This window comes from Pleurodeles waltl, chromosome 3_2 (genome assembly GCF_031143425.1).
Source record: "Pleurodeles waltl isolate 20211129_DDA chromosome 3_2, aPleWal1.hap1.20221129, whole genome shotgun sequence".
Classification (NCBI taxonomy): domain Eukaryota; kingdom Metazoa; phylum Chordata; class Amphibia; order Caudata; family Salamandridae; genus Pleurodeles; species Pleurodeles waltl.
In genome coordinates, this window is record NC_090441.1 from 215,376,422 (window position 1) to 215,395,061 (window position 18,640).

At 45.6% G+C, this 18,640-nt stretch overlaps 1 protein-coding gene across 1 annotated transcript in view; it reads left to right on the forward strand.

Moving 5' to 3' along the window:
* The window catches only part of LOC138286711 (E3 ubiquitin-protein ligase TRIM39-like), a 321,119-nt gene that overhangs the window by 102,089 nt on the left and 200,390 nt on the right, over positions 1 to 18,640 (forward strand). The window lies entirely within an intron of this gene.

The following is an 18,640-nucleotide window of genomic DNA, read 5'->3' on the forward strand; positions in this document are numbered from 1 at the left end:
CAATACAATTAAAGAACTTAATTCCAAAGGGAAAATATAAAAAAAAAAGGGGTTTCTTCGAAAGTCCCAACATCATGTTAAATGCTCTGCAGAACTGATACATTTGTGTCTCCGCTCTAAAAAAATAAAATGATGCCTGCTAGTTGCTTTTATTTGACAGAAAACGAAGTGTTGCATTAAGTCTTAGACAGAAAATAAGATGCAGCCCTTTTTTTTTTAATTTTGAAGGCTACATGCCTTAATGAGAACGATTTGCCAATTAAGACTTATTTTTCACAGTGGAAATTGTAGGTGCCAAATTAATATGGAGTGTCAGTGTAACAATTTTTACTTTTAGAAAGGTAAAACTAAGGTGGCTTGATGTTGCGAAGTAACTGACAAGAGGGTAACAGTTAAGTAATGGAAATTTATTTTCATGTATTTGGTCCTATCATGAATTGTTCTTGCTGGTCCTGTATGTTAGAAGAGAAAAAGTAAAGTTATATTTGACAGCAGATTTCCATTGCCTGGTGATCTACTGTCAAAAGGAGGGTAAGGATTTTAAACCTGACAAATTAAACAGGCCCAAATATTGGGTTTTGGGCTGCAGGTTTACAGTGCATAAAGTACATGACATGGTGTTGTGTGTCACCGCTTATTCACACATGCTATTGTTTTGTCTATGCTTTTTGTGCTTGATACACAGCAAGTATATCTGATGGCTTGACGTTTTGTGCGTTTTTATTATTTTTTATTTGTTTTTGCATGTTTGTTGCTGCTTTTGATACTATTACAAGCTCCCCTGTGTTGTGAGGGGATGGTCATGACGATGCCCATCGCTACGTAACAGTTGGTTGAACTTGTTCTGGTTACTAAATTCCACAGATAATGATATTTCATGCTGTGAACATAAAAGACAACACTTCACCAGTGAATGTCTATTTGGCTATAATGGTATTGAAGGAAAATAAAAAGAGATATACAGGATCAAAGTGTGTCACCTGCAGTTAGTCACGTTACTGCCCCTTCCCTTAAAGGAACAGGCAGCCCTACATTTATGTATCCTTGATTGGACCTAAGGATGAAATTATAGATCTGTGACTCAAGGTGGCCTAATTTCTATATTACATTAGTTAATGATGTTGTGTTTCCTAAGTAGCATATGGCTTTCGTTCATTAAAAGAAAACCAGGTTTTCATTTTTTCCTGAAGAAGGAACTGAAACATTAGCTAGGAGTACCGTATATGTTGTAGTCGCCAACGGTAGAGTTAAAATTTGTGTAACTTTGGCCTTTGTGTATCACCCGTACTCTTGGTGTTTTGTCACATGCCTGACTATCACCCAAATATTTTTTTTTGTTCTTTCTATAGATTTTTTTCTTTGGTTACTTCCCCTGACCAATGTCGCACCATGCTTAGTTATTGAGATTTTAGCTATGTCCTAGTCCCATTTCTCTTTTTCGAATTCCTTTCACCAGTCAGCCCTTTTATTATTATTGATGTATTGTTCAGGTTCACATTTCCAGACTGCAGTGATGTACCAGGGACCCCCATGTTATGTATAATTCCCTTTGGTATGACCAGACTGGTTTTCAAGAATTTGCCTGCTTCAATGTTTTCCAGCCTGACTGTCAGGGTAGCGATAGACTGGTTAACTGACTCAATATTATAGTAAGACAAGTTTTCCATCTCAATAGGAGATATCTTATGTTTACCTTTTTGAACATGACGAATTTTCAATGTCTATTTTAATTTGGTTTTCGGTTCCCTTCTGTTCCTGCTACTTTAATTTTTTGGTGGGATCAGATGTGTCCTAAATCATGCAAATATCAGGACCCTCTAGTTCTTGTCTTTTTGTTTGCACATTTGACTATTAGCCTGTGTATTGCATAGTGCACCTGATGCACAGTTTTTAAAGGAAGGTTTCTACATGTCCCTGATAATCGGTATCATGTGATTTCTCTATTGAGATGTTCTAAGGTAAGGAGGAACACCTAGACTTAATCATTGAGGCAAATATGTGTTTACCCCATTAGACAATGCCACTGTGTGAGGAAATCCATTCAGATAGAATTCTCATGTAGCTATAGATGGCAGAGAATAATGGAGAGAACCCAATTGAAGATGCTAGAGACCCTGTTTTGCCCTTCTGCCTTTGTCTTTGTATTTTATGCCCATGGTGTATGGCTACTCCTTTGAAGATTGCAGACCACCTGCTTGCAGTCCCCTTGTTAAAAACCATGAACTGTTTTTTTTACTAAATTGAAGGAAACTAACAACTGTGGCACATTTCCTACGTCACTAGATTCTGCGGGTATCAAGTCATAATAACCTGCAGGACATTGATTTAAGCCTAATTCCCATCAGTGACAGCTACAGATGAAAGACGGACGTCTTGGCCCTACAGTCTCAGCACCCAGAAAGTAGCAAAGCTGGACAGCGATCGCCAGCGCATGGTATCGTACTTGCTCCATCAGACGGCGTTGGACATCGCAGAGCCAAAGTTTCAGTGTAAAGGAGCTAAAGAGAAGGATTCCTGTTGTTGATGGCAGAGCTGTTTTGAGGTTTCATTTCTCTACCTGTCATGTGCTGGTAACCTCTGACAGTGTGCAATCCCTTGAGCACCTTGGCCTGAGTTTTGGCCACACCCCCCCTTTTCTTTGCTCCAATGGAAGAAGGGCAGTGCACCGGAGATTTCAAGTTTGGAAAAAGGCACTATATTGTGGTGCCCATGAAAGAGCAGCTTGAGCGTCCTCTGACACTAAATAATGAGTGTTGGAGTCTGAAAGTGCTGCTGAGCTTGAGCTATTTCCCAATTAATGGTGCTTGCGTCTGCACGAGATGATTTGTGCCCTTGATCAATGAAGAGCACATTGTTTGTAGTGTCTGCCACAGAGGAGAGACACTGGTGCATTGCTTTAAGACATTGAGACTTTCGAGTGAGCTGTGGGTGTTTGCCAGGAGGGCACTCCAACTAAGCAGTATTTTCTCACGAAGAGGCCTGAATTGAGAGGCCCATGCGAAAGAAAACAACAAAAGAAAATTTGATGGACAATAGAAGCCTGCCAGAGAGGCTTTTTGAACGGACTCTGGGCATAGTTGGTTTCACAAGAGGTTTCCGTGTGATTGTATAGACTAGGTGTTAGGAGACTGATTGTTTTGCTGGCATTGTTTTAAAGTACTATTCTGTTTAGTAAAAGCAGAATAAAGTCCATTTTCTGTGGAAAGAGTACCCCCTTTTCACCTTAGAGCATTGATGAGAGTCACCACTGTTCCACCTGAACATACAAAAATTACTGAAATGCAGAGGAGCCCTAAAATTGTTACTAGATAATTTTAGGATTTGCTTTTTGGTTAGGGTTGTGAAAAATTATTATTTCATTTGTAAATAGTGGTCACTACTTTCTCCCGTTGTCTATATGTTCTTAATAACGTGTTTTCTAGTGTCTTTTAAACATGACGTTGTCATTTATGGGTGGGATTGTTTTTCTCTACTCAATTAACTTCTGCACCCACTTCCCAACCTATGTCTTTTCCTACTATTGTTTCTTTGCACTCTTTTCACCCTTTTCCTGAACATGAGCAGGTCAGAAGATCAGAATTTGTAAGCAATTCTTTTGTACAGCTTCTGCATCAACACTAGTTAGTAGTGAACATCACTAATTGTTGGGTGTGTGATCTTATGCCACCTACTGCAGATAGAGGTATTCCTTATTTTGTCCTGCCATATGTGGCCTTTTGTGCTACTTCATGTTCAAGGAGACCTGTCCAGAGAGAGTTACCAAGTACTAGAATTTTGCTCCAGCAACATCTCCATGGCCTTATAAACATAGACCTGGACTCAGATTAGCATGAGAATAGGTTTATTGCCTATGTAAGGGCAAAAGGAGGGTTTGTGGTTCTAAAAATTCTGGACCCATGTAATTTACTTTACCACAGCAGTACGATTTTAGTATCAAAAGACCGATAATGACTAGTACACTAAGCATGAGCATTTTCGCTCAATTCCAGCAGCGTTTTCACCTCGAAATCGCCATTTTCGTCCTGCACTCGTGGCTCCCATTTTATACACGGCAGCCATTTTTAAAAGTTGCCCTCACATAGGCTTATAATACAGTCAGATTTGATTCCAAGGACACGTACACCTTGATTGACTTTTCTCTGACCTGGGCAAGTTGGAACCATTGCCTCAGGCCAAACCTGTTTGGTCAGTCCCTCTCCCAGTGGCCGAATCAGATAGCATCAAGGCACACCAGGCCATAAAACCCTTATTATCGCTCACACACCCTGCCTAACTTGCTCACACCTGCACCTGCTCTTTTCTTCTTCTTACTTTACGAGGGGGAGGTGCCCGTTTTTATTGGGGGTCCACACTTATCTGATGTGAAATTCTAGGCCTTGCCGGGTAATTTATTATGGGCTGGATGACATGAAATATGAGGTTTCATCATGACACTGGTTTTTCCTTTGTAGTGAAAACATGTGAATGACCAACCAAAATGTCAAGAATGTTTGCCTGAAGCTTAAAAAACTGTATATAAGGAAACCTGACTTTGCATTGAAACACAGTCTCCTGAGAACATACAAGTCGTGCTGTTGTACTTCTAGGACGCCTGTCAATTGGTTGCAGCCAATAAATTCGATCTTTGACTTCACCTAGAAGACTCTGAGTTTCTGTAGTCTGAATCAGGAAAGTACCCGAGGTCTTTGGGTGTACCCTGGCACCGCTGGGTTACCGGATCAGTACCGGTTCTGAAAAACCCAGTACCTCATGCGGAGCAGCAGCATTTTCTTGAGCTCCTGTTCCGAAGGTCTATTCAGACATTTCCAGGCCTGCCCTCATTTCCCTGGTGATCCTCAAGTAGGGCGGTATGGCGGAGGTCGGGTTAGGCACCCTACTCCGTTTTCAGTGGCATTCGAGTTTTGGGCCTAATTCTGAAATCGCGTGTGCCATTGTTTTCTTGGCATTTAATCTTGGCATTCAAATCAGCGGTGTGTGCGATCATTTCATGGCATTTGCATCTTGATATTCAAATCGGCAACAGTGTGCGCGATTCATTCCTGGCATTTGACTCTTGAAGTACAGATCGGCAGAGTGCGTGATCATTTCTATACCTTGAAACCTTTGATGTGCAGATTGATTATAAGGTGCATAATAATTCATGAAACAATTGGATCTTAGGACCCTTAAACTAAGTGTGACCTTGTAATGTTATTCATGATTCTAGTACAGTTCATTCATGAAGAAAAACCCACGTGTTCTTTGACTTTTGTTATAATGCAGTGACTATTCCAAGAACTAATTGGAGAGTGTTTAATATTCAAAGTGTGAGATGTTAATTCTGAAATGTTCATATAAAAGTTTGCATAATCCTTCTTGATTTCCAGGTACCCAGATTTCTGAGGCCTAGTTATAGTGGAGCTCTAGGCCATTCAAGTTCTAAGTATGTTGTTATTTGAATCAAACCTTATAGAAAGTCATTGTGGTTAATCTTGCAATTGTGTTGTTTAACTCTTGCTTCCACAGGTCTCCTTCCCCGCTGTTCTCAACCTAAAAACCCATTCCCCCACTTGGCCATTCTTTAACTCTGTGCTATAATATCTAGTGGAGTTTGGAGCTGCCAAGAGGTGGACATGTTGGGAACATGCGCAAGCCCTGAGGATCTGGTCTCCCTGACAGATTATTTTTTTAAATCCACTAACCTTCTGCAACTCTCCCAATCAGACAGATCTTGTAAACTAGATCTACCTATATCTAATGAAATTTGTTTAACAACTAATCATTCACTCAAACCTCTAAAAGGCTCTCACTTCTGTTTGGGCTCTAGGTGGTTGCCAGGCCATGATTGTCTCAGTCTTGGCCTGGAGGGGCAGCACCTTGCCACCACCTACAAGGTGTCCCAAGTACACCACGGAACCCTGCCCAATCTGGCATCTCCTGGCCTTGATTGTCAGACCTGCCTGTTGCAGGGCCTGGAGCACCTCTTGGAGGTGGAGCAGATGTTCCTTCCAGCTGGAACTGTAAACGGCAATGTTGTCTAAGTAGGCTGCGCAGAATGCATCCTTGCCAGCTAGGACCCTGTTAACCCACTTTTGGAAGGTAGCCGGGACATTCTTCAAGCCAAAGAGCATTACCCTAAACTGGTAATGGCCCTTAGGAGTAGAAAAAGAAGATCTCTCTCTCTTTAGCCCCCTCAGTCAAGGTGATCTGCCAGTACCCTCCTGTGAGATCAAAAGTACTAAGGAATTTGGCAGCTCCTAGCCTGTCTATGAGCTCATCAGCTTGTGGGATGGGGTGAGCATCTGTCTTTGTGACACAATTGAGGCTCCTGTAGTCCACGCAGAACCTAAGTTCTGGCTTAGCACCGAGTGCGGCAGCCTTGGGAACCAGCACCACTGGGCTGGACCAGGGACTGCTGGACGTTTGAATCACGTCTTCAGATGATTCTTGGTGTTAAGTGGCACAGCTGAACTGGTAGCATGTTGACTTCCAAGAAACTCTCGGCTTCAGGTGTTGGGACAGCCACCTTCAATGAGGAGACATTTCTGGGACCTCAGACCTCACATGTAGTACAGCAGGAATGACCTTATCTGGTGTTGCAGTGTGAGCTTAAAATTGGCTGGCATCCTTTGCATCCCATCTCCTTCTGAGCTGTCTATTTTCCATAAAAGGACCTCGCCGAGATGTGCACTGCTAACCCACACAGACCGCGCTGAGCATTCTGTCAGATCCCTACTTTGAAGCATGGTTAAGGGCACCCAATTTGACTGGTTGAATATTCCCCATGCACAGGGATTTGGTAGAAGCTTCACCAACTATGGTTTTTCCAGTCATTACATGTGTGTTGTTCCTGGCATCTAGTCAGGAAAGCTTGGCACAGTTGTAGGAGGCTGGACTGGCTTGTAGTGAGTACCAAGGGGTACTTGCACCTTGCACCAGGCCCAGTTATCCCTTATTAGTGTATAGGGTGTCTAGCAGCTTAGGCTGATAGATAATGGTAGCTTAGCAGAGCAGCTTAGGCTGAACTAGGAGACATGTGAAGCTACTACAGTACCACCTAGTGTCATATGCACAATATCATAGGAAAACACAATACACAGATATACTAAAAATAAAAGGTACTTTATTTTTATGACAATATGCCAAAGTATCTTAGAGTGTACCCTCAGTGAGAGGATAGGAAATATACACAAGATATATATACACAATAGCAAAAATATGCAGTATAGTCTTAGAAAACAGTGCAAACAATGTATAGTTACAATAGGATGCAATGGGGAAACATAGGGATAGGGGCAACACAAACCATATACTCCAAAAGTGGAATGCGAACCACGAATGGACCCCAAACCTATGTGACCTTGTAGAGGGTCGCTGGGACTATTAGAAAATAGTGAGAGTTAGAAAAATAACCCTCCCCAAGACCCTGAAAAGTGAGTGCAAAGTGCACTAAAGTTCCCCTAAGGACAAAGAAGTCGTGTTAGAGGAATAATGCAGGAAAGACACAAACCAACAATGCAACAACTGTGGATTTCCAATCTAGGGTACCTGTGGAACAAGGGGACCAAGTCCAAAAGTCACAAGCAAGTCGGAGATGGGCAAATGCCCAGGAAATGCCAGCTGCGGGTGCAAAGAAGCTTCTACTGGACAGAAGAAGCTGAGGTTTCTGCAGGAACAAAAAGGGCTAGAGACTTCCCCTTTGGTGGACTGATCCCACTCGCCGTGGAGAGTCGTGCAAAAGTGTTTTCCCGCCGAAAGAACGCCAACAAGCCTTGCTAGCTGCAAATTGTGCGGTTAGCGTCTTTGGACGCTGCTGAGGCCCAGGAGGGACCAGGAGGTCGCAAATTGGACCAGCAGAGAGAGGGGACGTCGAGCAAGACAAAGAGCCCTCTTTGAAGCAGGTAGCACCCGGAGAAGTGCCAGAAACAGGCACTATGAGGATGCGTGAAAAGGTGCTCACCCGAAGTCGCACAAAGGAGTCCCACGTCGCCGGAGACCAACTTAGAAAGTCGTGCAATGCAGGTTAGAGTGCCGTGAACCCAGGCTTGGCTGTGCACAAAGGATTTCCGCCGGAAGTGCACAGGGGCCGGAGTAGCTGCAAAAGTCGCGGTTCCCAGCAATACAGCCCAGCGAGGTGAGGCAAGGACTTACCTCCACCAAACTTGGACTGAAGAGTCACTGGACTGTGGGGGTCACTTGGACAGAGTCGCTGGATTCGAGGGACCTCGCTCGTCGTGCTGAGAGGAGACCCAATGGACCGGTAATGCAGCTTTTTGGTGCCTGCGGTTGCAGGGGGAAGATTCCGTCGACCCACGGGAGATTTCTTCGGAGCTTCTGGTGCAGAGAGGAGGCAGACTACCCCCACAGCATGCACAAGCAGGAAAACAGTTGAGAAGGCGGCAGGATCAGCGTTACAGAGTTGCAGTAGTCGTCTTTGCTACTATGTTGCAGGTTTGCAGGCTTCCAGCGCGGTCAGCAGTCAATTCCTTGGCAGAAGGTGAAGAGAGAGATGCAGAGGAACTCGGATGAGCTCTTGCATTAGTTATCTAAAGTTTCCCCAGAGACAGAGACCCTAAATAGCCAGAAAAGAGGGTTTGGCTACCTAGGAGAGAGGATAGGCTACTAACACCTGAAGGAGCCTATCAGAAGGAGTCTCTGACATCACCTGGTGGCACTGGCCACTCAGAGCAGTCCAGTGTGCCAGCAGCACCTCTGTTTCCAAGATGGCAGAGGTCTGGAGCACACTGGAGGAGCTCTGGACACCTCCCAAGGGAGGTGCAGGTCAGGGGAGTGGTCACTCCCCTTTCCTTTGTCCAGTTTCGTGCCAGAGCAGGGCTAAGGGGTCCCCTGAACCGGTGTAGACTGGCTTATGCAGAATTGGGCACATCTGTGCCCAACAAAGCATTTCCAGAGGCTGGGGGAGGCTACTCCTCCCCTGCCTTCACACCATTTTCCAAAGGGAGAGGGTGTCACACCCTCTCTCAGAGGAAGTTCTTTGTTCTGCCATCCTGGGCCAGGCCTGGCTGGACCCCAGGAGGGCAGATGCCTGTCTGAGGGGTTGGCAGCAGCAGCAGCTGCAGTGAAACCCCAGGAAGGGCAGTTTGGCAGTACCAGGGTCTGTGCTACAGACCACTGGGATCATGGGATTGTGCCAACTATGCCAGGATGGTATAGAGGGGGCAATTCCATGATCATAGACATGTTACATGGCCATATTCGGAGTTACCATTGTCAAGCTACATATAGGTAGTGACCTATATGTAGTGCACGCGTGTAATGGTGTCCCCGCACTCACAAAGTTCAGGGAATTGGCTCTGAACAATGTGGGGGCACCTTGGCTAGTGCCAGGGTGCCCTCACACTAAGTAACTTTGCACCTAACCTTTACCAGGTAAAGGTTAGACATATAGGTGACTTATAAGTTACTTAAGTGCAGTGTAAAATGGCTGTGAAATAACGTGGACGTTATTTCACTCAGGCTGCAGTGGCAGGCCTGTGTAAGAATTGTCAGAGCTCCCTATGGGTGGCAAAAGAAATGCTGCAGCCCATAGGGATCTCCTGGAACCCCAATACCCTGGGTACCTCAGTACCATACTAGGGAATTATAAGGGTGTTCCAGTAAGCCAATGTAAATTGGTAAAAATGGTCACTAGCCTGTTAGTGACAATTTGGAAAGAAATGAGAGAGCATAACCACTGAGGTTCTGATTAGCAGAGCCTCAGTGAGACAGTTAGTCACTACACAGGTAACACATTCAGGCACACTTATGAGCACTGGGGCCCTGGGTTACCAGGGTCCCAGTGACACATACAACTAAAACAACATATATACAGTGAAAAATGGGGTAACATGCCAGGCAAGATGGTACTTTCCTACACAACCCCCCCCCCAAACAAAGGACAATAAGACTAGCCATGACCTGATGAGTCTTCATTGTCTAAGTGGAAATATCTGGAGAGTCCATCTGCATTGGAGTGGCTACTCCCAGGTCTATGTTCCACTGAATAGTCCATTCCCTGTAGGGATATGGACCACCTCAACAATTTAGGATTTTCACCTTTCATTTGTTTTAGCCAAAGTAGAGGTTTGTGGTCTGTCTGAACAATGAAGTGAGTGCCAAACAGGTATGGCCTCAACTTCTTCAGTGCCCAGACCACAGCAAAGGCCTCCCTCTTAATGGCCGACCAACGCTTTTCTCTAGGGGTCAACCTCCTACTAATAAAAGCAACAGGTTGATCCTGGCCCTCAGAATTAAGTTGTGATAGGACTGCCCCTACTCCTAATTCAGATGCATCAGTTTGGACATAGAATTTTTTAGAGTAACAAGGGCTTTTCAGGACAGGTGCAGAGCACATGGCCTGCTTCAGCTCCTCAAAAGCTTTCTGACAGTTTGCTGTCCATAATACCTTTTTAGGCATTTTCTTGGATGTGAGGTCATTAAGAGGGGCTGCAATGGAGCCATAGTTCTTAATGAACCTCCTGTAATACCCAGTGAGGCCTAGGAAGGCTCTCACCTGAGTCTGAGTGGTAGGGGGAACCCAATCAATAATTGTTTGGATTTTCCCCTGAAGTGGTGCAATCTGTTCCCCACCAACAAGGTGTCCCAGATAAACCACCTTACCCTGCCCTATCTGGCACTTTGAAGCCTTGATAGTGAGGCCTGCCTTTTGCAGGGCCTCCAAAACTTTCCATAGGTGGACCAGGTGATCATCCCAGCTGGAGCTAAAGACAGCTATATCGTCCAAATATGCTGCACTGAAAGCTTCCAGCCCTTGCAGGACTGTGTTCACCAACCTCTGAAAAGTGGCAGGTGCATTTTTCAAACCAAAAGGTATTACAGTAAACTGGTAATGTCCTCCAATGGTAGAAAATGCAGTCTTAGGTTTAGCATCTTCTGACAATTTGATCTGCCAATACCCTGCAGTCAAATCAAAAGTGCTTAGATACTTGGCAGATGCCAGTGTATCTATGAGCTCATCTGCCCTGGGTATAGGGTGAGCATCAGTTTTGGTTACCAAGTTGAGACCTCTATAGTCTACACAAAACCGCATTTCCTTCTTTCCATCTTTGGAATGGGGTTTTGGTACCAGTACCACAGGAGAAGCCCATGGACTGTCAGAGTGCTCAACCACTCCTAGTTCTAACATTTTCTGGACCTCTTGCTTTATGCAGTCCCTGACATGGTCAGGCTGCCTATAGATCTTACTTTTGACAGGCAAGCTGTCTCCAGTATCTATAGAGTGCTCACACCAAGAAGTGGTACCTGGCACAGTAGAGAAGAGTTCAGAGAATTGATCTAGGAGATTTATGCAATTGTCTTTCTGCTCAGCAGTAAGACAATCAGCCAAAACTACACCTTCCACCAGAGCATCTTGTTCTGTGGAAGAGAAGAGATCAGGTAGAGGATCACTGTCTTCTTACTGTCCCTCATCAGTTGCCATGAGCAGGGTGAGATCAGCCCTGTCATAGTAGGGTTTCAGGCGGTTGACATGGAGCACCCTAAGGGGACTCCTGGCAGTGCCTAAGTCAACTAAATAGGTGACTTCTCCCTTCTTTTCAGCAATTGTGTGGGGTCCACTCCATTTATCTTTGAGTGCTCTTGGGGCCACAGGCTCCAAGACCCACACTTTCTGCCCTGGTTGGTACTGAACCAAAACAGCCTTCTGATCATGCCATTGCTTCTGGAGCTCTTGGCTGGCCTGAAGGTTTTTACTGGCCTTTTTCATGTACTCAGCCATCCTTGATCTGAGGCCAAGTACATAATCCACAATATCCTGCTTAGGAGCTTTTAAAGGTTGTTCCCAACCCTCCTTTACAAGTGTGAGTGGACCCCAAACAGGGTGTCCAAAAAGAAGTTCAAAGGGGCTGAAGCCCACTCCTTTCTGGGGTACCTCCCTGTAGGCAAAAAGGAGGCATGGTAGAAGGATATCCCATCTCCTGCGGAGTTTTTCAGGGAGACCCATAATCATGCCTTTGAGAGTTTTATTAAATCTCTCCACCAGTCCATTTGTTTGTGGATGATAGGGTGTTGTGAACTTGTACGTTACACCACACTCCTTTCACATGGCCTTTAAGTATGCAGACCTGAAATTGCTTCCCCTGTCTGATACTACTTCCTTTGGGAAGGCCACCCTGGAAAATATTCCCAGGAGGGCCTTTGCCACTGCAGGTGCTGTAGTGGTCCTTAAAGGAATAGCTTCAGGATATCTTGTGGCATGGTCCACTACCACCAAGATAAATCTATTGCCTGAAGCAGTAGGAGGGTCAAGGGGGCCAACTATGTCAACCCCTACCCTTTCAAAGGGAACCCCAACCACAGGCAGTGGAATAAGGGGTGCCTTTGGGGTGCCACCTGTCTTGCCACTGGCTTGACAGGTTTCACAGGACTTACAAAATTCCTTTGTGTCCTCAGACATCCTAGGCCAATGAAACAATGGAACCAGTCTGTCCCGAGTTTTCTTTTGACCCAGGTGCCCAGCTAGGGGAATGTCATGTGCCAGGGTTAGGAGGAACTTTCTGTACTCCTGAGGAATCACTAATCTCCTGGCAGCTCCAGGTTTAGGATCCCTATGCTCAGTGTACAAGAGGTTGTCCTCCCAGTAAACTCTGTGAGAGTCACTGACATCCCCATTAGCCTGTTTGACAGCTTGCTGTCTGAGACCCTCTAATGTGGGACAGGTTTGCTGTGCCACACTCAGCTCCTCTCTGGCAGGCCCCCCTTCACCCAAAAGCTCAGCAGTGTCTGCTTCCAGCTCCTCTGGTGTAGGTTCTGCACAGGGAGGGAATTCTTCTTCCTCAGAAGTCGAATCCACTGTAGAGGGAGGGATAGTAGGAAGTGGTTTGCTTCTACTAGGCCTAGCTTTAGGGAGCACTTGGTCCATTGTTCCAGGATCCAAGCTTCCCTGTCCTTTTTGCTTTTTGGCCTGAGCCCTTGTCAAAGCAAAAATATGCCCTGGGATGCCCAGCATTGCTGCATGGGCCTCCAACTCCACATCTGACCAAGCTGATGTCTCCAAATCATTCCCTAATAGACAGTCTACAGGTAAATCTGAAGCTACCACAACTTTCTTTGGACCAGTAACCCCCCCCCAGTTGAGATTTACAACAGCCATGGGGTGGCTAAGTGTGTTGTTGTGAGCATCGGTTACTTGGTACTGGTGACCAAGTAGGTGTTGTTCAAGGTGGACCAGTTTCTCTATGACCATAGTCACACTGGCACCAGTGTCCCTGTAGGCCTGAACCTCAACACCATTTATTAGGGGTAGCTGCTTGTACTTATCCATATTAAGGGGACAAGCAACTAAGGTGGCTAAATCAATAGCCCCCTCAGAGACTAACACAGCCTCTGTGGCCTCCCTAACAAGGCCAACCCCAACTAAGTTACCAATAGTGAGCCCAGCTACTCCCTTGGATTGGCTATTAGTAGGTTTGCTCCCACCACCACTGCTATTAGTAGGGACACTAGGTGTAGCAGTAGGGGTTGTAGTGGTAGGAGGCTTGGTGCCTTTCTTTGGACAACTGGGATCTGTTGTCCAATGGCCTTTTATTTTACATAAATAGCACCATGGTTTCTTTTCCTTGTTCTGATTAAAAGAGGATTTGGGCCCACCACCCCCACCAGAGTGTTTTTGTGGGCGTGATGAAGACTAATTTTTAGATTTGTCCCCACCCTTGTCAGAAGACTTACCATCCTTCTTTTTTTTGCCATCTTTGTCACCCCCTGTATGAACTTTTCTGTTCACCCTTGTTCTGACCCATTTGTCTGCCTTCTTTCCCAATTCTTGGGGAGAGGTCAGATCAGAGTCCACCAAGTACTGGTGCAACAAATCAGACACACAATTATTAAGAATATGCTCTCTCAGGATCAAGTTATACAGGCTGTCATAATCAGTAACTTTACTGCCATGTAACCACCCCTCCAAGGCCTTCACTGAATGGTCAATGAAATCAACCCAGTCTTGTGAAGACTCCTTTTTGGTCTCTCTGAACTTTATCCTGTATTGTTCAGTGGTTAAGCCATAACCATCCAGGAGTGCATTCTTAAGAACTTGGAAATTATTAGCATCATTTTCTTTCACAGTAAGGAGCCTATCCCTACCTTTTCCACTAAATGATAGCCATAGGATAGCAGCCCACTGCCTTTGAGGGACATCCTGTACAACACAGGCCCTCTCAAGTGCAGCAAACCACTTGTTAATGTCATCCCCCTCCTTGTAAGGGGGAACTATCTTGTGCAGATTCCTGGAATCATGCTCTTTTACAGGATGACTATGGGGAATACTGCTGCTGCCACCAAGGGTTTCTAAACCCAGTTTCTGTCTCTCCTTCTCTACTTCTAAAGTCTGTCTATCCAAATCCAGCTGTTGCTTCTTGAGCTTCAGTCTGGTTTGTTCCACTCTCAATCTATTGAGCTCCCTTTCTAACAATCTGTCATCAGGGTGGGTGGGAGGGACATGCCTTGAAACAGAAGTATGGTGAGAATGGACAGAAGGAGACCTGTCCCTTACAGAAGCCACCCTAACAGCTTGGCTAACAGAAACATCACTACCAGTATGGTGAGAATAAATGCTTTTGCTATGATGTGAGACAACACTATTTATATGGTGTGGCTCATCATCATTACCAACTATGCTAGACTGTCTAGTAATGGGCAGGCTAGGAAGTTTCTTTCCTGAATCTTTTCCTGGGGGAGTCCCTGGATCAGATTGAGAACCATTAGCTACTTTTTCAACAGATGGGGCACTTATGGCCTTATCCTGTACTCTAAGCATGTTAATTAACAGTTCTAAGGAAGGATTCTACCCTACACTCAAACCTCTCTCTATGCAGAGACTCCTTGCTCCTTTCCAGCAAAGGTGATCATATGCAAGTTTGGACAGATCAATATTTTGGCCTGTGCCAGACATGTTTAGAGAGAGTTAAAGTGATAGTAAAAGATAAAAAGTTTGTCAGAGCTTTTAGAAAGACAGAGAAAAAAACTTTTTAAACTTTTTAGAACTTTTTAGAAAGTTAGAAGTACTTTTCAGCACTTAGAAAAGAGTGAAAAGAGGAAATGCAAAACTTTTTGGCTATGTGTATATACACTGACCTTGTTTTGTATATTTTTCTCTTATGAAAAGTACAATGACAAGAGTGGTAAGTAGTCTCAAAGCACTTATCCCACCGCTGCACAACCAATGTAGGAGGCTGGACTGGCTTGTAGTGAGTACCAAGGGGTACTTGCACCTTGCACCAGGCCCAGTTATCCCTTATTAGTGTATAGGGTGTCTAGCAGCTTAGGCTGATAGATAATGGTAGCTTAGCAGAGCAGCTTAGGCTGATGTAGGAGACGTGTGAATCTATTACAGTACCACCTAGTGACCCAGGGGGTTATTCTAACTTTGGAGGAGTGTTAATCCGTCCCAAAAGTGACGGTAAAGTGACGGATATACCACCAGCCGTATTACGAGTTCCATAGGATATAATGGACTCGTAATACGGCTGGTGGTAAATCCGTCACTTTTCCGTCACTTTTGGGACGGATTAACACCTCCTTCAAAGTTAGAATAACCCCCCTAGTGTCATATGCACAATATCATAAGAAAACACAATACACAGTTATACTAAAAATAAAGGTACTTTATTTTTATGACAATATGCCAAAGTATCTTAGAGTGTACCCTCAGTGAGAGGATAGGAAATATACACAAGATATATATACACAATAGCAAAAATATGCAGTATAGTCTTAGAAAACAGTGCAAACAATGTATAGTTACAATAGGATGCAATGGGGAAACATAGGGATAGGGGCAACACAAACCATATACTCCAAAAGTGGAATGCGAACCACGAATGTACCCCAAACCTATGTGACCTTGTAGAGGGTCGCTGGGACTATTAGAAAATAGTGAGAGTTAGAAAAATAACCCTCCCCAAGACCCTGAAAAGTGAGTGCAAAGTGCACTAAAGTTCCCCTAAGGACAAAGAAGTCGTGTTAGAGGAATAATGCAGGAAAGACACAAACCAACAATGCAACAACTGTGGATTTCCAATCTAGGGTACCTGTGGAACAAGGGGACCAAGTCCAAAAGTCACAAGCAAGTCGGAGATGGGCAAATGCCCAGGAAATGCCAGCTGTGGGTGCAAAGAAGCTTCTACTGGACAGAAGAAGCTGAGGTTTCTGCAGGAACAAAAAAGGCTAGAGACTTCCCCTTTGGTGGACGGATCCCTCTCGCCAAGGAGAGTCGTGCAGAAGTGTTTTCCCGCCGAAAGAACGCTAACAAGCCTTGCTAGCTGCAAATCGTGCGGTTAGCGTTTTTGGACGCTGCTGAGGCCCAGGAGGGACCAGGAGGTCGCAAATTGGACCAGCAGAGAGAGGGGACGTCGAGTAAGACAAGGAGCCCTCTCTGAAGCAGGTAGCACCCGAAGAAGTGCCAGAAACAGGCACTACGAGGATGCGTGAAACGGTGCTCACCCGAAGTCGCACAAAGGAGTCCCACGTCGCCGGAGACCAACTTAGAAAGTCGTGCAATGCAGGTTAGAGTGCCGTGGACGAAGGCTTGGCTGTGCACAAAGGATTTCCGCCGGAAGTGCACAGGGGCCGGAGTAGCTGCAAAAGTCGCGGTTCCCAGCAATGCAGCCCAGCGAGGTGAGGCAAGGACTTACCTCCACCAAACTTGGACTGAAGAGTCACTGGACTGTGGGGGTCACTCGGACAGAGTCGCTGGATTCGAGGGACCTCGCTCGTCGTGCTGAGAGGAGACCCAAGGGACCGGTAATGCAGCTTTTTGGTGCCTGCGGTTGCAGGGGGAAGATTCCGTCGACCCAATGGAGATTTCTTCGGAGCTTCTGGTGCAGAGAGGAGGCAGACTACCCCCACAGCATGCACAAGCAGGAAAACAGTCGAGAAGGCGGCAGGATCAGCGTTACAGAGTTGCAGTAGTCGTCTTTGCTACTATGTTGCAGGTTTGCAGTCTTCCAGCGCGGTCAGCAGTCAATTCCTTGGCAGAAGGTGAAGAGAGAGATGCAGAGGAACTCGGATGAGCTCTTGCATTCGTTATCTAAAGTTTCCCCAGAGACAGAGACCCTAAATAGCCAGAAAAGAGGGTTTGGCTACCTAGGAGAGAGGATAGGCTACTAACACCTGAAGGAGCCTATCAGAAGGAGTCACTGACGTCACCTGGTGGCACTGGCCACTCAGAGCAGTCCAGTGTGCCAGCAGCACCTCTGTTTCCAAGATGGCAGAGGTCTGGAGCACACTGGAGGAGCTCTGGACACCTCCCAGGGGAGGTGCAGGTCAGGGGAGTGGTCACTCCCCTTTCCTTTGTCCAGTTTCGCGCCAGAGCAGGGCTAAGGGGTCCCCTGAACCGGTGTAGACTGGCTTATGCAGAATTGGGCACATCTGTGCCCAACAAAGCATTTCCAGAGGCTGGGGGAGGCTACTCCTCCCCTGCCTTCACACCATTTTCCAAAGGGAGAGGGTGTCACACCCTCTCTCAGAGGAAGTTCTTTGTTCTGCCATCCTGGGCCAGGCCTGGCTGGACCCCAGGAGGGCAGATGCCTGTCTGAGGGGTTGGCAGCAGCAGCAGCTGCAGTGAAACCCCAGGAAGGGCAGTTTGGCAGTACCAGGGTCTGTGCTACAGACCACTGGGATCATGGGATTGTGCCAACTATGCCAGGATGGTATAGAGGGGGCAATTCCATGATCATAGACATGTTACATGGCCATATTCGGAGTTACCATTGTCAAGCTACATATAGGTAGTGACCTATATGTAGTGCACGCGTGTAATGGTGTCCCCGCACTCACAAAGTTCAGGGAATTGGCTCTGAACAATGTGGGGGCACCTTGGCTAGTGCCAGGGTGCCCTCACACTAAGTAACTTTGCACCTAACCTTTACCAGGTAAAGGTTAGACATATAGGTGACTTATAAGTTACTTAAGTGCAGTGTAAAATGGCTGTGAAATAACGTGGACGTTATTTCACTCAGGCTGCAGTGGCAGGCCTGTGTAAGAATTGTCAGAGCTCCCTATGGGTGGCAAAAGAAATGCTGCAGCCCATAGGGATCTCCTGGAACCCCAATACCCTGGGTACCTCAGTACCATATACTAGGGAATTATAAGGGTGTTCCAGTAAGCCAATGTAAATTGGTAAAAATGGTCACTAGCCTGTTAGTGACAATTTGGAAAGAAATGAGAGAGCATAACCACTGAGGTTCTGATTAGCAGAGCCTCAGTGAGACAGTTAGTCACTACACAGGTAACACATTCAGGCACACTTATGAGCACTGGGGCCCTGGGTTACCAGGGTCCCAGTGACACATACAACTAAAACAACATATATACAGTGAAAAATGGGGGTAACATGCCAGGCAAGATGGTACTTTCCTACAACAGTCACTAGAAATTAGTTTTCCAAATTGCAGACAGATAGTTGTGTATTCCTGCAGCTTAGTTATGAGTCTGGTTCTGCGCACTTTGCACCATTTTGCACTTTTCATACAGATTTCTTAAGCCAGGGTCTTTGTCTTAAAGCCCATGGGATCAATTCAAATATGTTAGAATGTGTTTGGCCAAGGTGGAAGCCGATGGTATGGTTTTAAGAAGAGAAAAATTAGCTATATTGGAAAAAGACTCAGTGATGAATTTAATAAATAGATATCCTGCAGGTGGTGATGTA